Source organism: Piliocolobus tephrosceles, chromosome 5 (assembly GCF_002776525.5).
Source record: "Piliocolobus tephrosceles isolate RC106 chromosome 5, ASM277652v3, whole genome shotgun sequence".
Classification (NCBI taxonomy): Eukaryota; Metazoa; Chordata; class Mammalia; order Primates; family Cercopithecidae; genus Piliocolobus; species Piliocolobus tephrosceles.
The window spans coordinates 26,561,874-26,576,395 of NC_045438.1; the positions used below are offsets into that span (position 1 = coordinate 26,561,874).

At 35.9% G+C, this 14,522-nt stretch overlaps 1 protein-coding gene across 2 annotated transcripts in view; it reads right to left on the reverse strand.

Moving 5' to 3' along the window:
• Positions 1-14,522, reverse strand: part of THEMIS (thymocyte selection associated) — a 201,402-nt gene that overhangs the window by 90,925 nt on the left and 95,955 nt on the right. The window lies entirely within an intron of this gene.

Consider the following 14,522-nt stretch of genomic DNA (forward strand, 5'->3'; position numbering starts at 1 on the left):
GATGTGAGAATATAAATTCTGTACCATAGAGAGTTCCACAGCATTGAAAGTTCCTAATGCTCAAGAAAATGACCTGATATCTCCAACATGCATTTATAGGTATGTCAGAAGTACACCAGAAATTGTTAGAAAACATATACATGGCTTTCATAAGAAGGTTTAGCTAAATAGAATACAAAACCATTTGCAAAGATGGGAAAACCAAATATCATAAAAATTCAAATTCTCCTAAATTAATATGCTTAATATAATTTCAATCAAATATCTCACCAGATTTTTTTAGAAGTTAATAAAGTGTTTTACAGGCTCATTTGAAAGAACAGGAAGCTGAGAATCTAAGTAATTACTGATAAAAAAGATTAATGCCAAGGAGAAGAAGAAAAAAATTAAATTGGTGCAAAAGGAATTGCAGTTCTTGACATTGAAATTGCTTTTGCGCCAACCTAATACATATACATATTAGGATGTACTAGAAAGTCCTACATTGTGAGTAGCTGATACTGGTTTAAGACAATTAGGTAAATCAAAGGCACAGAGTAAAAAGTTGAGAAACTGCTTCCAGAAAAGACAGGTAAAGAATTGTTTAGTCAATATGTGGTACTAGGGAAATATATTAACCATTTGTGAAAATAGTTTGATCCTCACCTATACTATATGCAAAATAAATTTTTTCACAGATAAAAGATTAAAGAAGAAAATACAAATTTAGAATACATTATAGTGGATCTGATTTCAAAGCAAGTAAAACTTTTTAAGATTAGAAGTATAGAACTAAATATGAGAATGAGCGTTTTAATGCATTTGTTTTATTAGTATTATCATCATTATTAGGCAAAAAACCAGAGTGGGTTGATCCTGGGTGGAAAAGCATTGATTTTGTGAGATGAAAAACCTTGAAGAAGGTTAAGGTTTAGAGTTAAGGGCCATCAGTCATTAGGGATTAGAACTTTTACTTCCTGTTCCTAGCTATTATCACCAAACCTTCACCAAATTTATGTTCACCTACAAGTGCATTTTTAGTGGTTCCTTAAAAAATAAAAAGGACAAATTTAATTGACAGTTTGAGGTACTAAAGACCAGAGAGCAACCTTATGTAGTTGGAATACCTGTATTGAAATGATCAAAGGTGACTGAAAACTAAAGAAGAGTAAACAGCAAGAAAGCAAAGGAGGCAAAAAGAGAAAACATAAAGATCCTACATAACTTTTTGGAAATAATGGAGGAAGCATTGCCAAAATTATATGAAAATGAGAGCTTATTTGATTTTATTTAGACACCAAAGCAAAATTTGACATTCAAAGAATGACTGGAGATAACTGCATTGTACATACATACACATAAACACTAATATATGTAGATACACATAAATACATGGGTATATATAGTATATACCCATGTTTGGTACACAGAACACATATGCATGCATACTCATCAGCAACTTATTGAGTAAGCTGAACTTGATAATGTATATACAAGAGCCACCTTGATTCTCACTTTTTTATATCCCTTCAAATCTCTGTGAACTAGTAGTTATTCTAACTCTGCATAAAATCATGGGGAAATCCCATAGTCTTTAGTGAGCACATGGTTCATAAAAATCCACTTGACTCCAGCTCAGTTTAGCATGCTAACAAAGCTCAGAATCCTTCTCTAAGTCAAGACGTCTTCTTGCTGTAGCTTAATCCCACTTGAGATTTTTAAATCTACAGAAGAGAAGCAAGTATGTTTGGCTGCTTAATGATGGGCTCTCTTCAACTCCTGCATCCACGCACTATCTTTTCTTTTTTGACTTCTCTAGCTTAGGGCCTTGGGAGAAAGTGGAATAAGAAGAAAGGATACACACTCTTGAATCACTAACATCTTTGTAATGTTGAAACAACAGGAGTCAAAACCTTACCCTTTTATTCAAAGGCCACTTCTTCAGATTAGTGGGAAACCATCCCATTGGGAACCACACAAGTTTCTTTGACTAAGGCTAAGAATGTACTACTACCACCCTCAGTGCTTCTATTTCAGGAAATATATCCACTAGTCAAGGTCCCTCTCCATCTCTCAAGTTCACACCTTGTCTTCAGAGAACCCACATCTTCATTCTGCTATTGACAGAAGTGCAGTTTTCTTTCAATATAACTTACCCCAGGCAAAAGGAAGCTCTAGTCACAGTCTCTCACCTTTAGATTTTGCAGATATGGATCAACGGCCAGCTCATATTTTCTTCCAACTCCCACAGCCCATTGGCAAGACCTCCAAATGGATCACTTGAAGATCCCATCACATAACTTGAAGGGAGGGAGAGGAACTTCTCTAACCCATAATGCCAGGGACTAAAAATTCATACAATATGGTTAACAACCATCTGTCAAACAATCTTCTCTCTTCATTTTGCTAACTTCTCAATGTTTCTCTTATTTGACCTGAAGTGAAAGAAAAGCCCTAGCACTTAAAGAACACTCACTCCTTGCTTCCAAGATGGTAAACTAGCTAATACTGCTGGCATCAATTATAGGACCTTCACCTTCCAAGTCCTGCATACACAGTTCTGCAGCTCACTTTAAAATGTGGGGATTCACAGGCCTGCATTTTGTTCTCAGGCTTTGGGTTCTCAGGCTTTGGGCTCCCAGGATGAAGAGTCAATGAAACAATCTGTTAGACTACACACATGTGTACATATGCAAATGTGTTCATATGTCACTTTATCACAGACACAGATGAATACAGAATCATGCACATATGTGTGTCTGAATCTATATGCGTATGAATAATGGAAATATAATATTGATAGTACAAAATATTAATAAGATGAAATTGCTCCTGATTTTATTTTCTTCTTTCATTTTTTTCTCTTTTCTAAAATAGCATGCCTTACTCAAAAACCACAAAAGTGTATATTTATATACAAACACATAACAGTGGATCTTATTTTAAAGTTGTGATATTAGTTAAAAACAATAAAAGATCTCTGGAAATGACTAAGTAGTTAAGAAACAGACTTTTATATAAAGAAGTTTTTTATGTCATTAAAAAAGCATCAGAAAATTGAGAAGAATCATTTCATAAGTGATATTGAGATATTTTGGAATCACTTTCATAAATACCAGATGAGTTCAACAGTGTATAATATATATACACAGGTACACACATATACATACATGCTCTATATGAATGTGTATGTGTATATATATGTATACACACACACACATATATGTGTATATATGCATGTATATGCCTATGGTCTGCATATGTATATATATGTATGTGTGCATATATAGATAAATTATTTAAAAACTAGAAATAAATATATGTGATGCACATGTTATCCACTGGAAGGAAGATAAGTTTAAAAGCAATTTAGAGGCAAGCACAAGTGAAAAGGTGCACAAAAATTTAATATTCCCATGTGCCTAAGTGGAAAAATTCAAGTTTTCTGGAAATATCCCAAAATGTGACAAATTTTCACTCTTTTTAATATATGGTCTGTGAAAGAATTGAATTGGAAAAAAAAAAGAAATTATAACGTTATCTCTTCTTCCTACAAACATTTACTGAGTGACTGCTACGTACCAGAAACTTTACAAAACACTGAGGAAGGAAATGCAAATACAGTCATTTGCTTCATGACAACATTTCCATCAAGGACAGACTACATATACAACTACGGTTCCATAAGGTTATAAAGAGGCTGAAAAATTCCTATATTAATGATGTCATAGCTGTCATAATGTTGTCATGTAACGAACGCATTACTTACTGTTTTGTAGTAATGCTGGTGTAAACGAACCTACTGTACTGCCAGTCATATACAAGTATAGCACATACAAGTATGTATAATATTTGATCATGATAATAAATGACCGTTATTGGTTTATGTATTTACTCTACTATACTTTTTAATCACATTTAAGTGTACTTCTACTTATTGAAAAAAAAAAGTTAACTGTAAAACAGCCTCAGGCAGGTCCTTGAGAATGTGTTCCAGAAGAAGGCATTGTTATCACAGGAGACAGCATCATGGTGATTTTGCCCCTGAAGACCTTCCAGTGGGACAAGACACGGAGGTGGAAGACAGTGATATTGATGATCTTGACCCTGTGTAGGCTTAGGCTAATGTGTGTGTATGTTTGTGTCTTAGTTTTAGCTTAAAAAGCAAAAAATTAATAAACAACCTTAAAATAGAAAAAAGTTTATAGAATTAAAAAAAGAAAAATTATTTTTATTTATATCTGTGCAAGGGTTTGTTTTAAGCTAAGTGTTATCAAAAGCCTCAAAACATCAAAAAGTTTAAAAAATTAAAAAGTTGTTTTTTTTTGTTTTTTTTTGTTTTTGAGGTGGAATCTCGCTCTGTCGCCCGGACTGGAGTGCAGTGGCCAGATCTCAGCTCACTGCAAGCTCCGCCTCCCGGGTTTACACCATTCTCCTGCCTCAGCCTCCCGAGTAGCTGGGACTACAAGCGCCCGCCACCTTGCCCGGCTATTTTTGTATTTTTAGTAGAGACGGGGTTTCACCATGTTAGCCAGGATGGTCTTGATCTCCTGACCTCGTGATCCGCCCGTCTCGGCCTCCCAAAGTGCTGGGATTACAGGCTTGAGCCACCGCGCCCGGCAAAAATTAAAAAGTTTATAAAGTAAATATGTTACAGTAAACAAAGGTCAAGTTATTATTGAAGAAAGAACAAGTTTTTTATAAATTGAGTGTACGCTAAGAGTATAGTATTGATAAAGTCTTCAGTAGCATGCAGTAATGTCCTAGGCCTTCACCTTCACTCACCACTCACTCACTGACTCACTCAGAGCAAATTCCAGTCCTGCAAGCTCCATTCATGATAAGTGCCCTATACAGGTGTGTATTTTTACTGTATGTTTTCTATTTTTAGATACACAGGTACTACTATTGTGTTACAATTGCCTATAATTGTACCATGTAACACTATTCAGTATAGGAACATGCTGTACAGGTTTGTAGCCTATAAGCCACATGCTATGCCCTATAGCCCAGGTGTAGTGCAGGTTATACTATCGAGGTTTTTGTAAGTACACTACATTCTTTAATGTTCAAATAACACCTAAAGATGCATATCTCTGAGGTATTCCCATCGTTAAGCAATGTGTGACTGTTTTGAATAGCCCACTATAACATTTTATAGTAAGAGCTATGGTAGTAATTTGTAAGGCCTGGAATGAAAACCCACATTAAGAACACCAAAATCAGACTTGCAAGCCGTGGGTTGAGAGGCAGATGAGCACCTGGGAAATTTTCTAGAACAAGTAACAACAAAGAGTGGTCTAAATAAAGGATGGTTTCGAATTCTAGCTCGCACTCTGAGTAGTAGTTTCTCTTTCCTCAGATCTTTCATGAACTAAAATCACACATTTAAAAGAAGATTCATAATTACTCTCTGAGCTTCAGTGTTCATGTATTGGGAAGATTAATAACACTCACAGGGATATGGAAAGAATTGAATGAGAATTATTTAGCTACTTAAATGTTAGTGAGCCCCCAACAAATGGTTGTTTCAAGAAGTAACAAAATTTCAATTGAAAAATTAAGGACTCAGAAGAGAATAAAGTACTTGCAGGCTGCAAATGTGTAATATAGCCAAATACTAAAAGTATAAACGTGAGGCAAGGTATGGAGGCAGAAAAGCTTGAGAAATAAGTAATAGATGGATGATAAACTATTGAAAAGAAAGCCACAACAGGTTCTCAGCAAGAGAGATACATGGTAAGATTTTCTTTTTAGAATGATCAAATTGTCTGTAATGTGGATAATAAATTTAAGAGTGGTGATCAAAAACAAAAAGACTAGTTAAGAGATGGTCTCAAACATTCAGACAAGAAATCATGAAGATCTGAAGTACGTAGGTATATATATTCAAGAGAGATCAAAGAAATGGAATCTACAGGATTTGATGATTGACAAATGGAAACAGGAACAAAAAAGGAAACACCGTTCCTAAATATTTGGTTTAGGCAAGTCAATAGATGGTGGTGGCATTTGCAAAGATAAGAAATAAGAGAAGGAAGATTACCATCCCATTGTTAATCTTTTTCGTTTGTTTGATTTTTGTTTTCTTTTTCTTTCTTTCTTTTTTTTTTTCTTGTTTTTGGACTGTGTAATAGTTCTTATATTGTTCAATAGTACCCAGTTTCCCTCTACCCAGTTTCCCTCTACTTTCAGGCTTAAGGGAAGGTTACACTTTCACATTCGAGCATAGACATGGACTCTGAATTTCTCTGGCCAATTAAATAAGTGCAATTGATAGAGATCTCACATTTGTGCATTATTAGTAGATTGTGATTCTCCACCGTCCTTTACCCATACCATGATAACAAGTCAATTCTGGAAGAAGGAGCTAATTGAGGACGATGTATTTCAGAAAATTTTTCTTTGACAAGTTATAGATCCATGAAATCTTAAGTGACCAATTTAGTCATAATGATGTCCATAATTTTTATTAGGGAAAAAAAAGCATCAATTAGCCGTGACTTGAATTTTGATTCTAAAGTCACAAATCTTCTTCATAGTACTAAGTCCCTTAAAATGTTGTTCATTATTTATATCTGAAAAGCAATGGTACATTGCATGTGATCTTGGAAAGTTATCCGTTGTTGATGAGCTTTGTCTCACCTGTAAAATTGGGATAATAATAATTATGGAATTAATTTCACTAGTTTTGTACGAGGACTAAATGAGTTGATGCATATAGAAAACAGGATAGTGACTGATTCATTGTTAGCACTCAGCTAATAAACCCTCTGGTTCTTACCTTTTACATTTTTTAGTATATTTCCTTTGTTCCTTATATTTTGGACTTTCTCAGAAAAAAAATTCCACCTTCTTCTCTCATGGGCCACCCACTCTAGCTTCATCTCACCTTCTCAAAGAACATTATTTATCACATATTTGTGGACACTTGAATTATCGTCCTTAGCTTAGATTTCTTTCCTAAAGTACAGGCCCATGGTAAACATCATACTAGGCATCTCAGCTCAGAAATTTCAAACTAAACTAAACTGTAACCTTGCTTCTGTAAAACCATCTGTGATGGTTAATACTGAGTGTTAACTTGATTGGATTGAAGGATACAAAGTGTTGATTTTGGGTGTGTCTGTGAGGGTGCTGCCAAAGGAGATTAACATTTGAGTCAGTGGGCTGGGAAAGGTAGACACACCCTTAATCTAGGTGGCACAATTTAATCAGCTTAGAGTGCAGCAGATTACAAGGAGGCAGAAAAATGGGAAAGGGGAGACTGACCTAGCCTCTGAGCCTACATCTTTCTCCTGTGCTGGATACTTCCTGCCCTTTGAACATCAGACTCCAGGTTCTTCAGTTTTGGAATTGGACTGGCTCTCCTTGCTCCTCAGCCTGAAGATGGCCTATTGTGGGACCCATATTCCATTAGTTCTGTCCCTATAAAGAACTCTGGCTAATACAGATTTTGGTACCAGGAGCGGTTCTAGGGGAAGAGGAACAGAATATTAAGGATGGAGTTCTTCCATTGGTTTTGGGGTTTCTGGAATTGACTGCATAACATGATTAGATCCAAAAATGCTAAGGACTCTACTTCTAATAGTGTGGAGAACACTGATAGTCCTTGGCATGAACTGTTTAGAGAGTTATGGAAAATAAATGCATTTGACGTTCCTGATACACACTCATGAGCGGCAGAGTTTAGTGACTCTGTGCATAATACCTTTGACCATATGTGGAGAACCAAGGAACCTTTGACCATATGTGGAGAATATAATGAAGCTCCTTGGCTGCTCCTAAGTTCAGTGGGCAAAGTGACTAATGAAATCTAAGATTCTATCTCCTGGCCTCAGAAGTAGATGCTAAGCCTCAAATCTGCTAGGACTGCCCTGAGTCTCCTGTACAGAAAGAGCTGAAATTGTGGAAAACCAGACACAAGATCTTATCATGTGAGTGGCTGACCTGCAATGAAAGGTACATGCACAGCCTTGCCAGGAGTCTACTGTTAAAGTGAGGGCATTGATTGGAAAAGAATGGGACCCTGCAACTTGGAATAAGAACAAGTGGGAGGACCCTGAAAAAGCTGGAGACACTGAGTTTGTAAACTCTCATGAGTCTTTTTTGCTTTTTTGCCAGGAGAAATAGCTTCCCCATCCCCAGTAGTGACAATATCCCCTCCTCCATCCATGCTGCCATCAGCCTTTCCACCTTTGTCTAAGAAGACAAACCCTGCACTGCCTGAGGCAACAGTGACGCCCTCCCCTGAGGCAATTGCCAGGCAAGATAAAGTTGATTCTCCTCAGAAGCCACGCTTAACACCTCCATTTGCTTCCAGACTTATAACGAGACTAAATTACCAGTGGACCCTAGAGGTGAGGTTGAGAGTGTGACCCATGAGGAGGTGCACTACACTTGAAAAGAAGTGCTTGAGCTCTCTAATTTATATAAACAACAATCTGGAGAACAGGCATGGAAATGGATATTAAGGGTGTGGGATAATGGTGGGAGGACATAGAGTTGGATCAGGCATAATTTGTTGATTTGGGCCCACTAAGTAGGAACTCTGCATTTAATGTTCCAACTCAGGGAGTTAAAAAAAAAGGTTCTAATAGTTTATTTGCTTGGTTAGCTGAAATATAGATTAAAAGATAGCCCACTGTGAGCAAGTTGGAAATGCCTGATCTCCCTTGGTTTAATGTAAAGGAAAGGATCAAAAGGCCTAGGGAGATTGGGATGGTGGAGCAGATTGGTCACTTGAGAACTACTCATCCCAGCTGGGAGAGTCCAGAAGATATACCCTTGACCAATGCCTTGCAAAACAGATTTATGAGGGCAGCACCGGCATATTTGAAGAGCCCTGTAATTGTTCTTCTCTATATGTCAGATCTAATGGGGGAACCACAGTCACTCAACTACAAAATTTAAATATAGTGGGAATAATTGGATCCTGAGGTGGTAGGGGCCAAGTGGCAGCACTCACTCATCAAAGGAAAGGTGAGTGTAGCTACCATAATGGACAGCAGAGGCAAAGAGACAATCACAATAGTCAGACTTGTGTAGAGCACTGGCATGGCTAATCACAGTGTTCCTAGAAGTGAAATTGATAGGAAGCCTACTGCATTCCTACTTAAATTATACAAACAGAAAACCTATAGGTCAAATGAGCAAAAGACTAACTTGAATTATAAAAAATGGAGAATCACAGCCCCTCAATAAATTTCCAGACTTGAGCCAGTTTACAGAGTCAGAACCCCTTGAATGAAAGGGAGGCAGGACCTCTTGAGGAAGGACCCTACTATATTACCGACAATTTATGCAGTGAATCTTTCTCCCATCCTTCCCCAAGGAGATCTCTAGCCTTTAACCTGGGTAACTGTGCATTGTGGAAAGGGAAATGTTCTGTCCCTCTAGAGAACCCTGAATAATACGCTATTCTTCTACCTATGTTCTGTGTTTTTTATTTTAATGAATTTTCTGAATGTGTTTTAATCAATTTCACCACCAGCCATTCTGATGCTTATGTTAGAAATCTGGATACTTTCCTTATCTCATACCTTTTTATTTTCTACAATTTATCAACCATACATCCTACACCTACCGTATGCTAAAATTTTCTTGAATATGGGTCTTCCATTCAGAGGCAGGCATCCTCTCTCTTATCTTATTGTTTTAGTTTCCTAACTTGTCTCTCTGCCTCTGTTTGAATTGATAATCTGTGCTATAATTAGAGTATTTTAATAGCTGCATTCAGGTATGATTGATGATTTTAAGTGTACAATGAAATGATTTTAATACATCTATAGATCTGTGTAACCATTACCATAATCCAGTTTTAAAACCTTTTCATCACCCAAAAAACATTCCTCATGTCTGTTTGTCATTAAGTAAGCAGTGTTATGCCTACTTGTCTCTCTAGGAAAACACTGATCTGCTTTCTGTCTGTACTAACTACCTCAGTCTTTTACTGCAATTACATAGTTCTAGTTTTCCTCTATGTAACCACCATCACTGGATGTAAAACTAGAACCCTGTAATTCCAGTAAAATAAAAATTTTCTATATTTTTCTTTGCTTATTATGAAAGTGTTCATTATTCTGTGCTCCTGAACACATTATCCCTTTATTAATTTTTTCCTGTTATACATCCCTGTCTACCTTAATGAAGAGAAGACTTCTTATTCTCTCTGGATCTTATATTATCACCTACTCAATACGGTATTCAAATTAATAGTCCTAAGTTCTACTCCTATTCTTAGTTCTACTTCCTGAAGGTTATTTCAGCTAAATCCTGAATTGTTACTAAAGAGTTTTTGTGATGCCAAAGTTCATCAGCTAAAATTGTAATGTCTCTTAGAGAGTTCAAGATATTCTCAACTTTCTTCTCATCACTGGATCAGGAAAGAAAAGTCCTAAGCATGATAAGCCTACATTCAAAAAAATAGCATGTCAGTAGGAAGTCTCTTTCCTTACCTGATCATTTTCCCTGACCTTTGATCTCTTCCAAAGGTATAGTCGAAAACTGTAACTGCTACAGAACAGACATAGTGATACAGCTAGCATCCCCCAGGAGCTGAACTCTCTTTAAAAAAATGACATTTACACATATTTAAGCAGATTTTAACAGAAAAATATGACACCATTTCTGGTTGCTTTCCTAAATGAATCCATATACATAAATAATTCTACTGACAGCCATTTTATATGCATAAAATAAGAAATTTGTGAGTGTGGATAGGAATTTTAAAAGTAGGCATAGATAGAAAAGAGACCAAAGACTGAGCTCAAAGGCACTTGAACATTAAGAGTTAATGGAGATTGGACAAGAGCCACCAAAAAAGACAAGAGAAAAATACAACCACTGCAGTATAAAAAAATCAGGAAGGCATAATATTCCAGAATTCTATGAAAGGATTTTAAAAAGTAGGTAGTGTTCAACTGTGCCACATACTACCTAGTATTCATATAATATGAGGACTGAGGATTGACCATAAAATCTGGCAACCTGAGTATCATTGGTAACCATGACACACCTTATATACTCCTCAGCCTAAATTACCTTATCTGCAAAAGAGAGATAATCACAGCATCCATCTCATGGAGGAATGTGGAAGATTAAATAAGAGATTAATACATGTAAGCACCTGGTATAGTGCCAGCTCAGTAATGAGCAGCTGGTGTTTTTATTGCAGAAGATTGAGATCAGTCTGGATCACAGACCTTCGGATATTTTATTATTGAACACAGGATGTCTGACAACCTTGTGAGAATTTGGTTGGAGCAGGGTCTAGTATGAATGGAAAATACAGAAATGATTTTACCTCAGGAGAAAAGCCGAAATCAGAACCAATGAAGAAAACGATAGCTCGGATAGGGTAGTTCTCAGCCTTGGATAACAATTGAGAAAACACATCTTACATGACTTTGTGTTTTATGCTATTTCACAACTGGTAATTGCACACTTTTAAGACATTAATTACATTTTTTAAAAGCATTTGATAGCAACAACAAACTTTTATTAAGGAGGAATGGTATGTAAAGTTTAGTGATCTGAATGAGCATAAACTCACAAGTCAGAATAATATTTGTATCTTTTCAGTTACACTAAAATAACAAATATTTATTCCTTTTATATATTGTGTGACTTCATAATTTTATAATCAGTCCTTTTCAATTTTGTGTGTGCCTTCATAAATAACAGTGGATTTATTATACATTTCTTGTGGTCTTTAATGTACAATTTGATTCTTGTTTGGCTAATTTTGTAGTCAATCTCCTTCTGATTTTACAGAATTCCCTCTTCTTTTGTTCTCATCAGATCTAAAATCGTCTGTGTAATTGGCTCATGGTGAATATCTCAAATGAGAGCACTGGAGATATTTTAGCCTCTTACAAAGAGGCTAAAAGCAAATTGTCCTATTAGAAGTGTATCTTAATTAAGTATTGCTTAGAAAGTTTCTAAGACATCATGATTATATTGAAGTTAGATTCTGGACAAAGTACATGAAAAAGTTTAGGGCTATAAAATGTTTGCTGAGAGTTCTTCCTTAAATAATGCATGCACGAATCTTTTCTTTGTCTATGAATTTTTAGAGTATCTATGGGCCCTCTGGTCTCTTAAACTTAAAGTTCATTTTCACTTTCCACTCTCTTCTATTTCTAAGACAAATCTTTTTCTTCTTATGTTTTTTACTTTTCAAAATTTGGAAAAAAGTACTGATTTTTGGAAGCCTATTTTTATGTATTCTTTCATAGCCATCTTGTGCTCATTTTCTGTCCTAATATTTATCCAGCAAAATTTGGTTTGGGAAGCAAACCTAAAATATATTTGTTGATGTAGGTCTGATATCAATGAAAACATCACCGAAGATTAAAAGTAATGGTTAGCTTGCAAGAAACTGGGGAGTCGTAGCAAAACTTATTTGCTCAAATATATAGCTTATGTCTTATCAATTTATTTTTAGGCAAGGCTTTTATTCTAAAATAAATTCACAACTGACAAATACAGTAATGGAAAATTCAGATAAATCTGTTTCAAAACTGCATAGCCAACTGGAACTTATCTCCTCTACTTTTCTTCAACTGCTCTTTTGATTTTTTTTAAAAGAAAAACTGAAGGTAATAAGCTCAAAGAAAGGAACATAAATATCTAGAGAGCCCACACTCAACTTAGTGATTACAGGCACTAAAATTTCTATAGAGATTATAGGAAGTTGGCAATTCAAATGCCCTCACTTAATACATACTATGTAATGAACTGATCATTTTTTCTGTTATTGCTACCATTTCAAAAAGGAATTTCTATGTAGTGGGCATTTAAGTAAGTGAAAACTATTCTAATTTTCTTAAAGGTCAGAAATCTAATGCAAAGTAATTTAGTCCAAATTTTGCTCAAGCCTTTTGCTAATCTATTGAGAAAATAAATAAATTTTATAAATTCAAATTTTTTTCCTGCTAAAAAAGTAATATTCAGTAATACTGAAAATATGACATCACATATTTGGTGGCATTTTTGTTCCTGACACTGTAGGTAAGGAGTGGGGGAACAGTATCAACTAATGTTTTTCATCATTGCCCCCCAGGTGAGAACATTTTCAGTTGTTAGAAAGTTCAGAGAGGGCAAAAATTTTAGTTTATCCAAATATTTCCCATTGGAAGTGTACTTCAATCATGCCATAATGAAAATCATGTTCTTTAGCCATAAATTATCCAGAGAAAATCAGTATTTTATTATTAACCTGATGACTTGTTTACTGTTTCTTGAAATTTCCCTAAAATCAGGTGACATTTGCAAATATTTTAGTTTAACCAATTCTTTTTCATTTAAAACTCAATTATACCAATTCAGCTATCCAGATGGAAGTATCAACACACTACATGTTATGACCAGAGCAAAACTAAAATTCCGATCACTCCTCTCCCATTCCAGAAGCACAAAAAGAGCTTATAAATATTCTGCATATGCCATTGGGCGCAGATTTGTACCTTCGAGGTTTCAGCTATAATTCAATTTTGGCTAACTTTCAACCCAGCACTTCCTTTATTCATCCTTTGCCCTCTTCTCCCGTCTTTTTTACTTCCTTTGTTGTCTATTTATAGTCCATGTCATTTACTAGACAACAGACCTCAGGCAACTCAAAAATCATGATTTATTATCTGTACATGTCTCGCCTTAAAGAAAGCCCAAATAGCTACTAAAAAAATGCTAAAATTGGCTAGGTGCAGTGGTTCATGCCTGTAATCCCAGCACTTTGGAAGGCCCAGGTGGGCAGATCACAAGGTCAAGAGTTCAAGACCCGCCTGGCCAAGATGGTGAAACCCCATCTCTACTAAAATTACAAAAATTACCTGGACATGGTGGCAGGTACCTGTAATCCCAGCTACTTGGGAGGCTGAGGCAGAGAATTTTTTACACCCGGGAGGCAAAGGTTGCAGTGAGCCAAGATCGTAGCATTGCACTCCAGCCTGGGCAACAGAGTGAGACTTAAAAAAAAAAAAAAAAAAGCTAAAATTGTATCTCACAGTCAAAATTTGTCAATTTTTTCAAGGAAGTTCAAAAGCTTCCTTTATTTTTCCTATTTTCAGATTCAAAAACCCAATATTTAAATATGTCCATATTCCATCTTCATTGTGTTGGGTCTTTGAAAAACGCTATAATAGTAATCTTCCCTATTTGGAGGGAAATCAGAATTACAGCTTCTATGTTACATGAAAAGGACCTACCATGAGTAGAAAGGTGGGAGTGTTCAGAAGCTCAGTGTCAGCTACAAATTCAAACACTCTTAATGTATTTATACTACATCAGGTTAACAAAAACAAAAACAAGTCACATCGTTTGTGACCAAACCCTGTTGATAACAAACAAGGGGGTATAATACTGCTCTCTAATGATCTAGATTTAGTCCAGTAACGTGGGTTTCTCTAACACATTTCAGCCACTGTAACTGTCACACCAGATCAGAAGTGACAATTTAGCACCAGCAGCAGCTGCTGAAGTGTTCTCTCTGCACTCCCCAGGAACCATTGCTTTCCTTCTGCCTTTTTCAGCCCTCACTCTGA